At 44.4% G+C, this 19,968-nt stretch overlaps 1 long non-coding RNA gene across 1 annotated transcript; it reads left to right on the forward strand.

Annotated features, from left to right (window-relative positions):
- Positions 1–953: 953 nt before the first annotated feature.
- On the forward strand, positions 954–19,207 carry LOC138820249 (uncharacterized). The gene is made up of 4 exons (XR_011369799.1): positions 954–1,022; positions 18,681–18,721; positions 18,825–19,007; positions 19,127–19,207. It is a non-coding gene; the product is annotated as an uncharacterized lncRNA (long non-coding RNA).
- Positions 19,208–19,968: the final 761 nt, after the last annotated feature.

Consider the following 19,968-nt stretch of genomic DNA (forward strand, 5'->3'; position numbering starts at 1 on the left):
ATTACTACAGCACTTCACAGTGAAGACGTTTAACAACTTGGCAACTCAGTTTAAACACATCTTGTGGCTGGGCGCCAGTGGCTCACACCTGTAATCCTAGCTACTCAGGAGGCTGTGATCTGAGGATCACGGTTTGAAGCTCGGGCAGAAAAGTCCATGAGACTCTTATTTCCAATTAACCACCAAAAAAGCCAGAAGTTGTACAGATCATTTTCAACATATTGTTTTGCGTATATCACTGTGGCATGGGTTCTTTGTCTCACTTGGTGTGGGGAGGTAGAGGGGAGGGAAAGTAGGAGAAAAATGAGGGAAGACATAACAAGTTTGACAAGAAATGTACTTATTACCTTACTTATACAACTGTATCCCCTCTGTACATCACCTTGGCAATAAAAAAATATTTTAAAATATCATAACAAAAAATCTTTTAAAAAGCCAGAAGTGGAGCTGTAGTCAAGTGAGAGCTTGATGCTCTAGTACGTACACAAAAATTTAAATCTTGTGCAAGATACCCAATACTTGCCCTGAATTTCCCATTCTCAAATAGGCAAAGGACTACTAACACTCTGCTCAAAGCTAATAGAAATAACTATATATTCTCCATGACTGTTAATACGTCACAGTTCAAGTTTTAGAGTAACTTACTATTTGGGGGACATATCACCTCCCTTTCTTCTTCCCAGAAAGGGAGGTGGATTAGAAATGATGACACTAGTTAAAGATGAAAAAAAAGACATCCATATCAGATGTAATGCCAATGGACAGGCTTAAACTGGAATGAGGCTCAGATAAGGAGAAGAAAACTTTGGGGAGTTTTCCTTCAAAGTCTGGAAAAGCACCCTGCAAGTGAGTTCTATTTAAAGGTGGGGCATTTCACCAACATGTCCACCTTTGCCTTATTAGATCACAGAAGCATTTAAAGGGAAGATTCTAGAATTAAGGCCAGGAAATAAATTAACTCAGCCATACCGACACCACTTATGCCCTCACATGGAAAAGAAGAGGAGTTTGGGTACGCCTAGGTAAATAAGCCCTGCCCTCAGTACTACTTACAAGCTATGTGACTGGGGTTAGATAATTTGACCTCTCTGATCTCTGGTATTTTGGCTACGAGGAGGTGCCGATCATACTTATTTCCTTGAGAAATTTGTAGTAAGGATTAGAGACCATATGTGTTTAGAGGAAGAAAAATAGTGCATCGCCGTTGTTTATCATCTTCTATTGCCATGGATGGAGGTAGGGCATGGGAAAGGAGAATCACTTTGTCTTTCCAAATGAAAAGAGTATTAAGTGTACCCCCAAAATGGGGGAGAGCCATACAGCTCAGCATAAGCAGAGAAGAGAGACAAGCCCACGGGAGGGGCCAGAGCTGCAGAAATTGTTGCAAAGCCAAATTGATGGCAGCAGGGAGCTCAGGCAAGCCCTGGGCAGAGAAGACACCACAAGGAGACAATGCATCTGGAGAGGAGAGTACCCTGTGCCCCAAACCCCTTCTTCCCATTTCATCCCCACATCCTCAGTGAGCCTGTCTCACTCATTAATGGCTCCACCCTGACTCTGCCCCCAAGCAGCAAGAAGTTCAGATCTGGCACAGGACAATGCAGAGGCCACGGTGGGTAACAGCTGGCCACATGGGTTCTTAGCACAATGCTGCCAAAATCATTATACCTCTGTAGCATTTATGTGTTGCAAAATGTTTCCAGAATAAGGACATTATTTGAAGCTGTGCCAGGAAAGACATAGCTACAAATACTAGTGGGTCAGAGAGGGTGCCATGATTCTTCTCCCAGCCTACGGAGCCTACTTAAAAATGTAGGTCTATGGCTAGGAGAAACCCATTAAACTTCCTCTTGCTTACACACCACACTTCCCTGCCCTTTGGACAGTTCATGTTTGAAGCTGTAGGTCCAAGCGTTTTCAAGGCCTGAGCAGCTTCGAATAGATGAAGGAAGTAGTTCCACTTTGTCAAATAAAAGGTAATGGAGTCACTTAAGAGTGTTCAGATGTAAAACGTTTTGTTTTGTTTTCTTTTGTTTTTAATAAAAGAAGTGTGTTAGTCAAATTCTTCTTATCTCTTAGGTCTTAACCCAAAGACTATCAGCCAAATATATTCACAACCTGGCTGGTTCTTTAACCCAGAAATGGAACTCAGTCTTGCTCTAGCTCACTGATTCCTAAAGCAGAAGGCAGCAGATCCATTTGCTTTTAGAGAAATCAGTTACACTAAACTGAGAGACGTGGGGCAGCCCCCCCCCCCCCCCCCCCGTCATTGTCTCTCTCGAGGACTGGCCATTCGTTATAAAGCTAATACATTCAAGCAGCTTGTCAGAGGCAGACACTGGGCTCCCTCTTACAGTTCTTGGATGATTATATACGCAGTTATGCATGTGGCTTCATGAAAGCAAAAACATCACCCAGACAAGCCTATGATAAGGGAGGACTCCAGGGAAGCCAGCTTGACACAGGAACGCCTGACAACTGAGCCGAGGGTAACAGAGAGTTCAGAGTTCACAGGTGCCAGTCCCCACCTCCAGCAGGCTGCTAGAAGCCTCTTTTGGATGGTTCTCTAAGTGAAAAATGACTGAGTGGACTTGTAAGACATTACCGTATGGCTTATTTAACATCTTTGGTATAGAGACTAAAAACCCTGTACTTTTACCCCCAAATTCATACTTTTTTTTGTTTAATTGGTTTTGTTGTCATCTGTTTTGCTTTGCTTTTGAAACAGGATGTTTTGATGTAGCCTAAGATTTTCCTGAACTTGTGATCTCCTTGCTTCAGTCTCCTAAATGCTGGGATTAAGAAACATCACCACATTGTACCCTTAACTTCCCCCCCCCCACAAGGCATCAGCCCTAGCATATCTCAGCAAGAGAGTTTGCAAGATGGCCCAGAAGGACAGAGTTCAGACAAAGATACAGAGAATCAGCACAAAAGCTGAACCAGATGAGCATTGGTAGCTCACACCTATAACCTTAGCTCCTTAAGAAGCTGAGATGTGAAGGTCAAGGTTTAAAGCTAGCCTGGGCAAGGAAGTCTGTGAGGCTCTGATTTCCAATTAACCACCAAAAAAAACAGAAGCGGAGCTGTGGCTCAAGTGGAAGAGTACCAGCTTTGTGAGAAAGAGATATGGGACAGTACCTGTAAAGAACTGGGACAAGCTCCCCCACAGTATAACCCCTGCTTTCACTATATTTGATGTCAGTATAACTTGTAGAGGAGATGGGGAAAAACAAGTTGTTTAAGGATACAGGTGGACCTGTTGCAACAATGAGAAGTACAAGTTGTCATGTCGAAAACGAGCGTTACAATGTTGGTGGGGGGAGGAAGCAGGGAGGATTGGGTGGGGGGGGGGAGGCTGGGAAGGGATGTGAAGGGTAAACAAAGGAGGAGGCTGCAATGCTTGATAAGAAATGTACGCATTAACCTGCCCATGTAATTGTAACCCCTCTGTACAGTGTGTTCACAAAAAAAAAAATTAAAAAAATTAAAAAAAAAAAAGAACTGGGACAAGTTGAAGGGTTCAGTAGCAGCAATGCAGGAATTGGAGAGTGAGTAAGCATATCCCCAGGGAGAAGATGCTAGCTAGAACCTCAGGAAAGAAGGGTGCCGGTCTCCAAAGTGTAAACCAATTCCCACTAACCAGGTTGCATTTCCAGTTCTACCATGAAAATAAGTCTGTAGGACTAGGTGTGGTGACACATGCCTGAAATACTAGCATTCAGGGGCTAGGATCAGGAAGATCAAGAGTTTGAGATCACCCTGGGCTGCAGTGGCATCATGTCTTAAGAAACCAAGAGTTGGAGGTGTAGATCAGTGGCAGAGCACTTGCTTAGGTTTGCTCTAATTCAGGGCAGGGAGGCGGGGGAGGGTTGGCTTTCTTTCCAAAGGTCAATAAAAATGTGACCTTCAGGCTTTAAAGGCCTAGCTAGAGTCTTGGGGGGAGGTAAGTGCCCACGTGATGTGCCTTAGTGAGGTGCTAGAGCAGAGCAGGGTGAAGAAAACACACAGGAATGAGATCTGAGGACCATCGTGATGGCAGGGGTGGGGAGGGCTCGCCAGGGCCCTTCATCTCTGCTCTCACTTTTCCAGGCTCTTTTGGGGTTCTTGGGAAGGTCAGTGAAGCTAAGGGGGAATTCTGGGGAACTGGAGGTGGGAAGGGATAGGAGGAAAGCAACCAACAGATGTTTAGTCATGAGGAAAAGACGTCAGAATCTAAGAGATGGCAGGGAAGGCATGGTTTAAAGAAGAGTGACCACTAGCAATTTAATTCATGTGGGGAAAGGATGGAAGAGGTTTGAAGGAGAGGAGGAATGGGACATGAAAGTCATGTCCTGTACTTGCCAGGAGCAGTGTGTCTTCTTTTCTTTGCCCTGGCTGGATGTGACGCTGCAAAGTTGGCAAGTGACCACTTGGCTGAGTCCCTTTGGGTTTATTTCATCCAATGGACACAACTGTTTCCCAGGTGGGCAGATATCACGCAAGAAATATCACGCAAGAAATTCAGATTTCACATTGGCAACCCTAAGCCCAACATCGGGGATTTCAGTGCTGAGTGCCTGTGGCAGCATCTCTTGAATAAAGGAGCCAAAGCCAGCCCACCATTGCCTTTCCAGTGTCAGAGAAGAGAAACAAGGAGGAGGGAATTGCTGAGTGCATCCGAATCCGCTATCATTGAACTTTAACCTAGATGACAGCAGTTGACATCTTTTTTTTTTCCCCAGTCCTAGAGCTTGAACTCAGGGCCTGGCTGCTGTCCCTGAGCTTTTTTTGTGTTCAAGGTTAGTGCTCTACCACTTGATATACAGCACCATTTCTGACTTTTTCTGAGTCGTTTATTGGAGATAAGAATCTCCAGCCCGAGCTGGCTTCAAACCATGAGCCTCAGAGCTCAGCCTCCTGAGTAGCCAGGGTTACAGGCATGTGCCACCAAGTCCTGGCCAATTGACATCATTTCTGCAGGACTTTTATATCCCTGAGTCACTGTCACTGTATTAGTCAGGCTGTAATTACACGGCAGAACCAAACATCCCTTGAAGATCTGAGCCTACCATGCAAAGTCTATTTCTTCTTCTAGCTAATGCCTGTCCCACATAGGTTGGTCGGGCTGAAAATGGAAGGTAGTGGCTGATGGGGGCTTCATATAGCATGAAAGCCAGGGACTTGGATAAAAGTGTTGGCCCCCCCATTCAGTGCAAACCCTTTTGCAGAGGCTATGTGTGGCTCGAAAGGTTCACATTCAGCATTTTACACACACACACACACACACACACACACACACACACACACACACACCATTGGTTTGACAAAGCATGTGGTAGCTTGTAACTTTAAGGGGTGATAAGATGCGGGCAAGGAGAATTGGATTAAGGAAGAATGGAAGACGAATGAATGAGCTTTTTAGCAAAGGAGCTTCCCCTTTTAAATTGGATTCCATTTGTGTGTGTGCACTCACATGCATGCATGCTTGTATGTGTGTGTAATGTGCCAGTACTGGGGCTTGAACTCAGTCTTGTATTCTCACTTAGTATTTTTGCTCAAGGTTGGCTCTCTGCCACTTGAGCCATACCTCCACTTCTAGCTTTTTTTGCTGGTTGATTGGAAATAAGCTCTCAGATTTGTCTGCCTGGACTGACTTGGAGCTAAGATCTTCAGATCTCAGCTTCCTGAGCAGCTAAGTGTGAGCTACCAGCACCCTGCATGGATTCCTTTTGTTCCTTAAATAAAATGTAATTGTAGCATCTTAAATGGTAAGCATCTAAAGTAGAGTACCATTTTGGAGAAGGTCAAGCTCACATCGTTGGTTTTCTTCCCTGTGCAGACATCTCTTTACCAGCTCCACTGAAGCCATCTGAACAGGAAACATGGGCTACACTAGAGAGGGGAGGGGACAGCGGAGTCACCCCAGGTGACTGTCCTGTCTTCAGGGCAGTCTGCAAGACCTAGCTCCATCTGCTTTCCTAGCAAATCAGAAGCACTACCTTCTGACCTGCTTGGAGATCTTTGCTTTTCTGGGTACTTTACCAAGTGATTTCTACCCCAGCACATGTGTACCTTCACTGCCTGTGAGCCCAAAGAGCCACCTTTAGGACTCCCCTCCTTAAACAGACTCCAATTAGACACCACTTAATGGCCCCTTCCAAATTGACTGTCTGTCCAAGATTCCACAATGCATGGGAATTCTCCCAGAGATTATTCCTGTTTTTCCCACCTTCAAAACAAGAAAGGAGAAATAATACATGATTGAAAACTAGCCACCAAATGTTAAAAAAAATTAAATAAATAAATTTGCAGTTGTGTTGCTTTGAAAACTTATTGCACAGCTGGGGGTATTTAAAGAACTTAATTAACAAGCTTTGGCTGCAATGCGCCCCTCTTTGGGAGGGGGAAAAAAATCACAGTTAAGATTTGTCCAATTAAATTATAGAAGAATTGGTGAATTCAAAAGGAGAGAGAGAGAGAAAGAGAGAGAGGGGTTGGGAGAATGCACTTCCAATTTAGAAAGATTTTTTTTTTACTCTGATGGGAGACTTATAGTCTGATTAATTCGGTGCTAAGCTTTCCTACAGTTTCTACAAACTCATAGGCACTTAAGAATTTTTTAACCAAATGTAATTATAGGTTTTGATAATCAGGCTTTGGTTAAATAAAGTCCCCTCTTTCCTACAAAAACCAAGAATGAAATACTCCGTTGTAAAGAATTTCCCATCTCTTCCTTAAAAGACTCCCCTTGAGCCCAGAATTAGGGCCACACTGTGACTTCAGGGAGCTCTGGGGTACTTTGGTCTCCTTCCACAAAAATATATTTAAGATTATATTTTATAACTGCATTCACAGGAAGCTAGTTATAACCACTCTGGGCTTATCTCTATTCTATTCATATTATTTTCTTTTGATTTAAAAAGAACTTATAATTAAAATATTTTCATGGCTCCCTAAAAGTATAGTCATGGCTAGAAGCTTTAGTCCTGCCCCCAATTTTTCATTATGGTCCCCAAAGCAGACATGTGGCCAGCTAAGAACAAATTCAAAATAGTAGTGTCAACAACACAATTCACAACACCATACGTCATAACAGCCTAGGCTAAGTGCTTATCTTTACAACAGACTAACCTTCGGTGCCCCAGCCCATACACCGCCACCCCTCCCCCCCCTCCCCCCCCACCCCCCGCCATATACACACCAAGAAAAAAAATTGTTATTCTGACATCATTGCTCTGAAAGAATACTGAGTACAGTAGACGCTCTTTTGGAATGACGAGTTTTCTGCCTTTTCCTAGAGGGATGTGCAAGCAAAGACAAAAATGCGTAAGGGCAGCAGAGAAAATTCATTTGTATAAGCTGGCCCCCCTACTGTGGAATTTTCAATTATATATATCTAATTATGGCTGTCAGTTGATGGGTTCAGAAAAGACATTTTGGTCCCCCCCTCTTTTTTTTTTTGTCTTTTCGTCTTCTCTTCTGTTAGGATGATTATAGCACACTTACACAACTAATTGCCTTACTACTGATTAGTGATACAATTATGCAGAACCGGCTCCTTGTGTGAACAACCATCTGCAGAGAAAAAAAAAAGTGACACTATTCAAAAACTATCCATAATTTAACCAGTGTTCTTCCAATGCAGTGAGCCTAGACAATCGTCTGCCCTTCATATTTCATACCCACCCTGGCAAGAGGAGGTTGGGTTTTGTGTGCCCAATTCACCTCTTTAGACACACTGTGAATCAGAAAGAAAAGGAGAGAAGAAAGTACTTCAAATGTCAACCCATAGTGGGGAATTGAAGCGTGGTTAACGTCCATTCCTCCTTTGGGTAATTTTTCTTCAAATTTTATACCACTTGGCAATTTTTTGTTTCCTTTCAAACTGCTGAGAAAGTGCAGATGTTTTAACTGCCCAGAGTAGGCCTGGCTTTGCTGTTTAGATTTTTTTTTCTTTTTTTTTTTCTTTCTGTGACCTGCTCTCCCCAATTCCTTTTTTCCCTATGTTTTTCTTTTCTTTTCTTTTTTTCTTTTTTCTTTTCTTTTTTTTTTTTTACTTTTTAAGCAATAAAAAAGGAGAGAAATAGGAATAAAAAAAGAAGAAAAGGTTTTAATGGAATACAAGCACATAGCTGACATATGACATTTCAATAAAGTGTATCTTTTGTTCCCCAAGGCAAAATGTTCCGGACACCAACCTCTGAAGCCCTGGGGCCTGCAGGGAAGGAACAGGTGGACTGGGTGAGATGCAGTTTGTCCCAAGAAGTAAACAAAGAAAGTCGCTGGGTTTGTCCCAAAGACAGTCCTGACTCTGGGGGGGGGGGGGGGGAGGGGAGGAGGAAGAGCCAGATCAAGAGACAGGAAGGTGAAAAACACATAGCTAACTGCCCAGCTCGACACTGGTATAAAATGAAGCCTGGAGAAAAAAACCTGGGATCTCAGAGTCACAGATTTAGGTATTCATGTAAAAACACTTTTTAGAGTGCAGTGAAATCCTGGGCCTTCAAGAAAGAGATCTGAAGATCATGGTCCAAAGCCATCCCAGGCAAAAAAGTCCAGGAGACTCCTATCTCCATTTAATCCGCAAAAAGCCAGAAGTGGGGGCATGGCTCCAGTGGTACAATGTCATCCTTGAGCAAAAAGTGCTAGACGAGAACACAAGGCCCTGAGTTCAGGAATGGCACAAAAAGAAAAATAAATAAATAAAACACCCCCCCTAGAGCACCCTTGTCCATGTGCCCCCATCTCTCCAGCATTGGAATCTAGTCCTGAGAACTTCCTAGGGGCAAGTCTTATCCTAGGTCCCCTGCCAGGGGCAAATACTCAAAACACCATCCCTGAGACACTGGCCTCATAGAGCCTGGGACTTTACCCCAGCATTTCACTCCTTCTGTTTGCACTTTGGCACTCAAGCCTGGCCTCAGCCATCTTTGCTGTCATTTTTCTTTCATTCTCCTCAATTCACAGTCCTGTAGAAAGTTAAAGCTGGTCTTGTTGTTAAAGCAGAAATATTGCCCTTCTGGCCCTTCTGGAGTTCTTTAAAGTAATAAAGTTTTTCAGGATAGACCCAGTTTGGATAGACATATGGCCACTCAGTCTTGATTAGTTGGGTATTTGGTGATTATAAAAATCTAGAATAAGCCAGGTGCTAGTAGCTCATGCCTGTAAGCCTAGCTATTCAGAAGGCCGAGATCTGAGGATCACGGTTCAAAGCCAGCCAGGGTAGGAAAGTCCGTATGACTCTTATTTCCAATTAACCACCAGAAAACCAGAAGTGGTACTGTGATTCAGGTGGTAAAGCCCTAGCCTTGAGTTGAAGAGCTCAGGACAGTGCCCAGGCCCAGAGTTCAAGCCTCATGACCAACAACAACAAAAATCCCGAATAGCAGGGATTTATGTCTGCAGAGCTTAGAATGTTCTAGCTCTCTTTTGTGCTATCTATATTTACTATATGTGGATCTCCATGCAGTTCCTCAAAGCAGGCCATGTGGGGACCGTGGTGTGTGGACAGAACTCCTTCAGATTCATGGAGCTAAAGAACTAAGCCAGATCACATCACTGCTTGCTAGTAGATCAAAAGTCTACAATATCACAGCTCTTAAAGCCCAAACTTCTTCTTAATGCCCTAAAAAGTATTCGTTTGTACTTGGTAACTGTTAATCAGAATATTTACTGAAGGAAGGAGCAAGGGAAAGAAGTGAAGGGTAAGAGGGAGGAGGGAGGGAGGGAAGGAGGGAGAGAGAGAAAGGAAGGAAGGAAAGAAGGAAAGAAGGAAGGAAGGAAGGAAGGAAGGAAGGAAGGAAGGAAGGAAGGAAGGAAGGAAGGAAGGGAGGGAGGGAGGGAGGGAGGGAGGAAGGAAGGGAGGGAGGGGGGGAGGGAGGGAGGGAGGGAGGGAGGGAGGGAGGGAGGGAGGAAGGGAGAGAAGGAGGAGGAGGGATGGAGGGAGAGAGGGAGGAAGGGAGAGAAGGAGGAGGAGGGATGGAGGGAAGTAGGGAGGAAGGGAGGGAGGAAGGAAAAAGGAAGAAAGGAAAGGAGGGAGGGAGAGAGGGAGGAAGAAAAGGAGTGAGAAGCTACTGATTTAAGAAAGCTGCTCTGAATTTCTGATTGCTGCTCCTCCCAAAGACTAAATGATTTGGAGAATGTTTCCACCAATCTCCATATGTTCAACATAGAAAGAAAGATTCTTCTCAAAGATCATCTTAATGCCTTAGGTCCTTGGTTTTTCCATGGTCATCGGTCCTGCCAAGCTAAGTGGAGTATCAGATTTTAGAGAATGAGATTCTTCTTTCTTCCCTTCTCCTTCACCCTCCTCTCTCCTTTCATTACTGCTTCTTTCTATAGGAGTTAACTGGTGACTATTGTGGGCTCAACACAATATTCGGGTCTCACTTCTCAATGTTCCCCAAAAGTATGAAAGCTCAATAAGTAAGTTGATATCTGCTTGGGAACCAACCAGCAGCAAAGTGACCCACAGTTTATTTTCACTGTGATCATTCTAGAAAGAAACAGAATTTTTGTTGGTTGAAGAGATGATGTCTTTGGAGAGTGACAACTTGTCACATACAGAAGCATTTATAAGTACTTTTCCTTGTGCTTAGTTTCCGGCAAAGGGTTGTTGATGGTGTCGTTTGTGCATGAGATTGGATACGGGTGATTTTCACTCTGAAAGGGCTACTCCATTGAATCTAAGTGTCAGAGATCAGCATCACGAAAAGCTCAGGCCTGGCCTTGTAGGAAGAATGTGGTGGACAGGAAACCAGGTAGCATGCCCAAGGATAAAGATCAAGTGTACAGACCCTACAATTAGATCAGTGACCTTCCCATGACAAGTGTTCATGTCTTTTTTGTTGTTGTTGTTGTTGTGGGGCCTGAACTCTGGGCCTGGATGCTGAGGAATCAAACCTAGGGCCTCAAGCATGCAAGGCAAGCACGCTACCACTGAGCCACCTTCCCAGCCCGTGTTCATGTCATTTTTAAAAGCTGTTGGCTCATCAGCCTGGAGCCTACTGGCTAAGAAGAATCAGACTCTTCCTGATTCTTCTTAGCCAGTAGGCTCCAAAGAGTCTCAACTTAGATCCTACCTTATCTTTCATTGCCTAGAAGCAGATGCAGCACAGCCAGATTTTTCCAGACATTCCTGACACTTGGATGGCAAGTCATGTTGCTTTGAAGGGGAGGACAGGTCTTGTGAGGGAGGTGGGGAGTCATCCGTAAAGGTAAATGTTTGGATGTGATAGGTCTTTTAAAGGTAAAGAAAGTAGCCAGATGCCAGCAGCTCATGCCTGTAATCCCAGCTACTCAGGAGGCTGAAATCTAAGGATTGTGGTTTGAAGCCAGCCCAGACATGAAAGTCCATGAAATTCTTCAATTAATCTCAGAAAAAGCCTGAAGTAGTGGTATAGCTCAAGTGGTAGAACACTAACCTTAAGCAAAATAGAGCTCAGGGACAGCACCCAGGTCCAGAGTTCAAGGCCCAGGCCCAGGAATGAGAAGAAAGAAAGGAAGGAGGGAGGGGAGGGGAGGGGAAGGGAGGGGAAGGAAGGGGAGGGAAGGGGAAGTTAGGGGAAGGAAGGGGAGGTAGAGGATGGAAGGGGAGGTAGAGGAAGGGAAGGGAAGGGAAGGGAGGGGAGGGGAGGGGAGGGGAGGGGAGGGGAGGGGAGGGGAGGGGAGGGGAGGGGAGGGGAGGGGAGGGGAGGGAAGGGAAGGGAAGGGAAGGGAAGGGAAGGGAAGGGAAGGGAAGGGAAGGGAAGGGAAGGGAAGGGAAGGGAAGGGAAGGGAAGGGAAGGGAAGGGAAGGGAAGGGAAGGGAAGGTCAGGTCTGTCCAGGCTGTGCGGACCCTGTGCAGACACCTCCCTACCTCTTGGCTAAGTTTCTGCCCAGTATCTGTTACCTAGGTAACTGGCAGACCTGGAAGCAGTCACCTTCCCCTCCTGCTAGGTCACATCCTGAGCTGCCTCTAGTCACATGCCTCCCATCTGACCTTAGGAGGTTCCCAGACCCTGAGGTCACATCTGGATCCAGTGTGGCCACACCTTTCCCCCACCTGGCCACACCTCTTCCTGTCCCTGGACACACCTCTTCCTGTCCCTAGCCTAGATAAGTCTTGGCCCAGGGGCGGGTTGCCCCTTTTTCAGCCAGGCCTCTCTACCATGTACGGTGGGGGGACCGCACTTTGGTAAATACACTTCTTTTCCTGCTTGAGTAGCAGTGGTGTTCTCTTCATCAGCTACCTAATGAAACCTATCTACTTATACCTCATAAAAAAGGAAGGAAGAAAGAAAAAGAAAGTCAATTCTTCACTGAGTGTAGAACTGATATCCTTGGTTTTGCTCTTGTTTTTGTTTTTCCTTTGTCATCTCTGGTTCAATCAAGCTCAGATGTCTGCTTTTTGACCCTTTCTGTTGGCCCTTGATACAAGAACATATCCTAGTCAGAAGAAATGGCTCAACCCTCTGTTTCAGCCAGCCAGGCAGCAATTATTTAATCATCCCTTTCATGATCCAGCCATCCACCCACTCATCTAGCCATCTGTCCATCCAACATCAAATTGATTACTGCATACCAAGCATATAGTAGGCATTAAAGCAGGCATCAAAACTCGCAGAAGAAACAGACACCATGTGCATAGAAAGGTGTTTGTGTTGCAGTAAGGATAAAGACCATCTGTGATAGTTCACAGTAATACCACTACTCAGTACTATGACAGAAATGATCATGGAGCTAAAAGGAATAATGGGATATTAACCACTACTGTGTTCCCAGCCCCATTCTCAGCTCTTACACACTCTCTCATTTAAGTCTCTCAGTGATCTTATGAGATAGATACTACCATTTTTTTCTTATGTGATTCATGTGTATTGGAATTTTTGCCACATCTCATGCCTATGAAGAGGAGGATGCTCTCTGAAGCCCAATAATCCATCAGACTTAAAGCTTTTAAGCAGCAAGCCACTACTCACAAAATCACTAAAGTCACCAAAAAGAATTTACCAAATTTCTAGCAAGAGGTGATATATCCATTGGACCTTAAAGGATAATTAGCAGGGCGCTGGTGGCTCACGCCTATAAATCCTAGCTACTCAGGAGGCTGAGATCTGAGGATTGTGGTTCAAAGCCAGCCTGGGCAGGAGAGACCGTGAGACTCCTATCTCCAATAAACCACCAGAAAACCGGAAGTAGTGCTGTAGCTCAAGTGGTAGAGCACTCGCCTTGAGCTGAAGAGCTGAAGGACATTGCCCAGGCCCAGAGTTCAAGCCCCATGACTGACAAAAAAAAAAAAAAGGATAATTAAAGGTTGGGCATGGTAACATACACCTGTTATCTCAACTACTCAGGAGGGTAGAGGGAGATCTCAATTTGAGGTCAGCCTGAACAAAGGTAGCATGAGACCCTATCTGGAAAGCTTATAAGAATGAACAGAGAGGCTTCAGGAAGAAACAAGGTGTTTGGGGTTTGGGATAACTGGAATGGTTGTGTGTGTGTGTGTGTGTGTGTGTGTGTGTGTGTGTGTGTGTGTGTGTGTGTGTGTGTGTGTGTGTGTGTGTGTGTGCCCAAGCATATATGAGTGGAACAGAAAATAATAGTTAAGCGGTTTAGGTATGAAATGCCCCCCAAAAGCTCAGGTATTGAAGTTCTGGTTCCCCTGGTGGCAGCACTCTTTGAGGATGTATGTAAAACACTAGGAGGTGTGTGTTCTACATACAGGAAGACAGTAAGGGGGAGGGGCCTCTGAGGGTTAGTCTCTTTTCCTTCTCCACTTGCTCCCACAGCAATGAGGTTCTACTAAGTGCATGGAGCCAAATTACCATAGATTGAAACCTCTGAAAACCATGAGCCAAAATACAATCCTTCTTCCTTTCAAGTTGTCCTCTTTGGTATTTGGGGCCCAGCACACAACAGTAATGAGTGCACACAACAGTAACCACCACAATTGATAGGATGCCTTTTCTACCACCTGCCATGGCTGCACACTGACTGACCCCACCCCTCTGCAAGTCCCAACCTCCCAGGATGCATCATCCTCCTCTCAGAAAACACTCAGACTATAAATGAGAGTTCAAGGTCACTCCACTAAATAGCTAAACTAACCTTTAAAGCAAAGGGTCTGATCCTCAATCTCCTGCCCTGAAGGAGGAGACTAAGATAAGCCACTTGGAGATAAAGTTCCATTTCAGCCATGTACTGATTATGTGGCTTTGGAGAAGTTAAGAAACCTTGTTGTCCCTCTGTTTCTTCCTCTGAATGGGATGATAGCTCATTCATTTCATTTGAGGCCTCTTCTGATCACTCAACGGGTTTTGCAAATCACAAAACCTGGTACCCTGCTTAATGAGGATCTGCTATCTATTATTGTCATGATTAACTTGGGGTCCATCTTTCGGGGGGCAATAGACACGGATGTAGATGAGGAAAGGAATCCAGAGTGGGGAATCCAGAGTCAGCCACATTCCTCAGCAGCTGGTCAAAGCCCTGAGAGTAGAAAAGGGACAACTTTCACTATAAAATCTTTGTTGGCTCAAGGAAGTCACAAGCTTCTCTTATGATTCTATAACAACTCTCAAGCCCTCCCTTAAACATCCAGCTCTGGGGCATTGTGACCTCGGCACCCTGTGCCAACCCTCAGCTTCTGCAAGGAAACATTGCCTTATGAGGAAACGCCTGCTGCTTGGCTCCCCAAGCTTTATGTTCTTATGCGTAGCTGACTCGTTTTACCCAACCTCACCAAATTCCCCCTCCAAATGTAGGTGTGCAATCTCCACAAGTTAGGCCCAGAGCTCCGAAGTCAATAGGAACACTCTTCCTCAAGTGCCTTGGGCAGAGACACATGTGAAACTCTTCATATTTTCTCCACAGAAAATGCCCACTATCCTCATGAGCACCCCTGCCAGTCAAATCAGAACCCAAAGCTCTGTACAAGGGCAGCTATCTACAACCCAATTGGGCCACAAAGAGGGAACTTTCAACCAATGAGGGATATTATTATAGTTGTCTAGCAACATCTTGTTTCTGAGTTGAGACCACCAAGATCCTCATCCTGAGAAGACAAGCCATTTTAGTTTGAGTTCTTCCAGAAGCTGCCCCGAGGCTGAAATATAGAATATTTATCTGGGAGGTGCACCCTGCAAAGGAAGTAAACTGGGGAAAGGAAGATGACCAACAGAAGGTATTCTCTAGGGCCAGCTAACTCTGTGACAACTGGAGCTTAGTTCTTTGAGAAAACTGCAAGAAATAGAGAAAGCACAGAACTCAGAAGGAAACCATGTGAATAGTGAGGGAGTGGAATATTGACATACCATAATCTCCAGCCATTGCTTGAGACCTACTTCTGGGGACTGTTAACTCACCAGCATTTGGGGTCCGATTTTCCTACAAAAGGACTTCTTGAGGTTTTGGAGAAGGCCCCCAGAATAGAGAAGAGAAGGTCAGGTGGAAGGGAGCTGGAAGAAGTTGAAGGGGAAGATTCTAAGAAGTTCTGTGAACATCTGACGAGCCCATTCCAAAAAAATATTCTACACTTTCTGTTTCAAAACTGCTTCCTACTTCCTCCAACAAAAATGTCTGCATCGTTTCAATTATCCAGAGCATTGCAAATGGCCTCAAATATCCATTGTATGTTATCATTAACTGTAATTATTTATTCATAGTGGAAGTCTTCTTATAGATGCAATATTAAACTCTTGGTGTACTATTTATAAACTTTCACTAAAATAATAGTGAAACATGCAAGAAAAAAGAAATGACTGCTATTATAGTGAAGTAGGGAGATTGGGGGTGGTTGGTGCCATCTTGGCTACATGGTGAATGGTAGGGTCTGGCATCTTCATGGTGGGCAAAGGTGAAGCCCCCACCTCCCAGGTGATGGGTGTGCTTGAATCCTTGGAGGCTGGAGCAGGACTTGGATGCTAGATTACTAAACCTGTCAGTCCAGTGCCTGGGACCCATTTCCTGTGACCTTGCCCCCTGACCTGACCCTGTTTAGGCCTGGACCAGCTCAGGTACCACTATGCCATGCCATAGGTCTCCATGTTCGTGCCCTGTCTCCTGGATCCTGGCTTTTCTCTGGTCACTAAGGTATCCCACGTCAGCTCTCCATTGGAGCTGAATTGGCTTGGTGGTATTGTTTTTGCTCTGTCTTTCCTCTCTGGCCTTCATGGTTCAGTTTCCTCGTGTGTTTGCTGGCTGCTGGTCTTTGAGACAGGAGTCCACCAGGCAGTTGCCAGCTTTTTAATAAAGACTCCAAATTTCACCTCTCAAAATGTGGCATCTCTGTTTTCCTGAAACTGGATTTGGATCTGACTTATGATACAATAGGACTGAGAGATTTTACTTGGTCAATGCTCTCTTGTCTATATGTGTATACAAAGGTATGCAAAGAAAGATATTCAATATTGCCTTTTTGTAACAAACATAAAAAGAGATAAGGGCCTAGTGTTGGTGGCTCAAGCCTGTCATCCTAGCTACTCAGGAGGCTGAGATCTGAAGATTGCTGTTTGAAGCCTGGGCAGGAAAATCTGTGTGACTCTTATCAACAATTGAACACCAAAAAGCTAGAATTAGAGCTATGACTCAAATGGTAGAGTACTAGTTTTGAGCACAAAAGCTAAGGGACAGCACCCAGACTCTGAGTTCAAGCCCCAAGACTAGCACAAAAAAAGAAAGAAAAAGAGAAGAAAACAGCCAAAAGGCCCATCAGATTGGGAATGGTTAAAGGCATTGAGATCTTGCCAGTTGTTACAAAGAATGACAGAGACAAGCATAGGGGCGCCAAGCCTGTAATCCTTAGCTATTCAGGAGTATTGTGGTCCAAAGCCAGCGTAGGCAAGAAAGTCTGTGAGACTTACCTCCAATTAAGCACCAAAAATGTTGGAAATGGAACTGTGGCTCAAGTGGTAGAGTTCGAATCTCGAGTGAAAACGCAAGTAAGAGTGTGAGGCCCTTACTTGCAACCCCTGTACTTGCACAAACACCAATAACGATGATGATGATGATGATGATGATGATGATGATGATGATGATGATGACGATGATGATGATGACGATGATGATGATGATGATAATGATGACGATGATGATGATGATGGTGATGATAATGATGACGATGATGATGATGATGATGATAGAGAGCTACATATACGTATTCTAAAGGAAAAAATATTTTTAAAAACTCTTGTCCTAGAGTGCCTCTCCCCTTATGCAAAAGTCATGTACATGGGACAAAAACATGCATTGTGATATGTGACGGCATGCATGTGTACACAGATGTACATGAAAAAAACATGAAACTAGAACAAACTGTGAGGATGATTCTTTCTGGGCATGGAATAGGAAAAGGGTATGCAGGGAACATTTTCTTTTTTAATTATACATTGCTTGAATCATGTAGCATGAATATGCATTCTTATATTATTTGTATAATTAGAAGCATAAATGATGTGACATTTCACTCATCAAGAGGACAGTTTAAGAAATCAGTCAAAGCTGAAAGAAGACATCAGATGTCATAGTTCTCCGAGCGATTTGGTATAAGGGGAAGTGAACACCTTCTCCGGCCCTGGAGGGAGGGCACCATTACAAAAGAGCTTAGAAAACCCTGAAATCACCTCCAAATCACTGTTTGAAAGGCACAAATCACATTGCCTGATAAGATTCCATAAGTATCCATTAAAATAGGCAAAATTACAATAGTAAAGGACTTGATACTGAATGGCTATGGTTCTATATGCAGGGATAAAATCTATTTGTATCCCCTAGGCATTTGCCCCACAACACCAGGTAAATGGCGGGTGATTGGGCAAACTTCACCCCGGAGCTTTTCTGAAGGCAGTAGGCTTGACCAAATGTATCAGGTGATCTGCTATAATGGATAACTAGCTGTGAGGGAGGAGGGAGAAGGGGAGCATGGCTTGCAGGATTTCTGATTTCCATGGTCTGAAGACTCTCTTCTAGGCTGTTTGTGAATTATAACTGGGACAGCAGCAGATATGGAGTTGGGAGGAGATGTTCAGCTCCTTTCCAGCCAATAAAATATTTGCTCCATGGATACAGTAGAAAAAATTTCAAAGACATGCAGAACAAGCTGAAAGTAGGAAGGCAATTAGGAAGCAGATTGTTTTGCCTATGATTACCTTTGTTAAATTTCACATAGCTCATTTAACTGCAAGTTGATATAAATTTACATTTTCCGAGTCATGGTGTTTCAAAACTAGTTTGCACAGAATTGCTACAATTTTAACCATCCGCTCCCAAGAGCTGGTCCAAGCCAGACTCAGCACACGCACAGCCCCTAGGAGCTCCTAGATTTCTATCTGGAGCATTTCCACAGAGGATGCTGCAAGGAAAGGGCCAAGTAGATGCTAATCAGAATTACAGAAAACACCGTGTTTGGCTCAATAAATATAAACAGACAGATTGTGTTTTCGCAGCAGCCTGACGCAAGTTTTTGGTAGGGAGCAAAGCTCCATTATTTCCTCCAAGCAAGTAGGATAAGTGTAAGATGGAGAGAAGCATCATTGGCCTTCAGCAGGGAAGAGATTTGGCCTTTCAAGGCTTGATATTAGACACAAATTCATATCCTGCCCAATGCTCAAAGGCCCTGCTCCAGTGCCATAAGGGCTGAGACACCATCTCAGCAAGAAGAAAATAACTCCTGGTCTTCTGAATGAATCTGAATTTTATTTTCCCTTGATTCTGTTTTTCAGGCGTAAAGAGACTTTGCTGTCATCTTGCTGGCAAATACACTGTGAGTTGTGTGTTGGGGAGCAGGGGAGGATTGTTGTTATTTTGAGCCAGTACTGGAGCCTGAACACAGGGCCTCTCTCTCTCACCTGGTTTTCTTGCTTAAGGCTGGAGCTTTACCACTTGAGCCACATCACCACTTCCTGCTTTTTGGAGATACGAATGTCACAGACTTTCTTCATCAGGCTGGCTTCAAACCAGAATCCTCAGAGCTCAGCCTCGTATGTAGCTAGGATTACAAGCATGAGTCACCAATGTCCAATGTTTATTCTGCTCCTCCATCACTGTATGTAAGTATTTGAGGATTTTTTTTTAAAAAATGGGCTTATAGTCTTTGCTATATAAAAAATGGAAAAGTTTAGATACAACTCCAACCCTGATAATATTTTGATTTTTCATTTGCAAAAAGAGAAGAGGATTCTGAGTTACCAAACCACTCAAGTTCATTTCAACCCTAACACCAGATGCATTTTTGTTCCACGTTTCTGTGCAGTTAAAACATAACTGATTGCAAGTGAGAGAAAGCAGGAAGGAGAAGAGTGAGATCCCAGCACCTGGGGCATGCTCAATGTCTGATAAATGCCAGATTTACTGCTAAAGTGAGACTGATAAATACTAACTAAATCATAGCCATGCTCGGGGGCAACTCATTTGTTTTTCCACGCCCCCCCCCCAAAAAAAAGGAGCACAAAACATGGAACTCAAGTCAGGCATGACCAAACCTGAAGAATTTGACTCTTCCATCCTGCCGCCAGCAGAATTCCTCATGATTTGGGCAGACCACGGGGACGGCCTGGGGGGGGGGGGGGCGGGGGGTTGGCTGAGATGCTTAATCTGGCCTGGCTCTTGGGGAAAAGAAGGAGCCCCATGACGCAGAACAGGACAGCTCCAAGCAGTGGCTCAGTCGTTCATGAATAAACACTCTAATTGGGGCCATCACAGATAATGGGTCTGACTTCTTTCACTGGAGGGCTGGATCATGATTTGCTAATTGGATATTCCTGGGGTGGCAGAGGCCCCCTTTCTGGCCCTAAATGACCACCAGTTAATGGAATTTTAAAAGTTCCTAGAAAGGAAGCCACACTAAGGAAAAGGAGAGTCAGGTGTCCATCCTGGGGAGGACAAGGAGAAGGAAACCCAGAGTCTGGGACAACCAATGATGGCACCAATTGCCAGTCTTGGCCTTGGCATTTAGTCATCAAATGCCTCTGTACAAGTACTGACCTCTCCTTCCCGGCTGGGATGTTTGTC

The sequence above is a fragment of the Dipodomys merriami genome, unplaced genomic scaffold, assembly GCF_024711535.1.
Source record: "Dipodomys merriami isolate MVZ:Mamm:240054 unplaced genomic scaffold, mDipMer1.0.p SCAF_85, whole genome shotgun sequence".
Classification (NCBI taxonomy): domain Eukaryota; kingdom Metazoa; phylum Chordata; class Mammalia; order Rodentia; family Heteromyidae; genus Dipodomys; species Dipodomys merriami.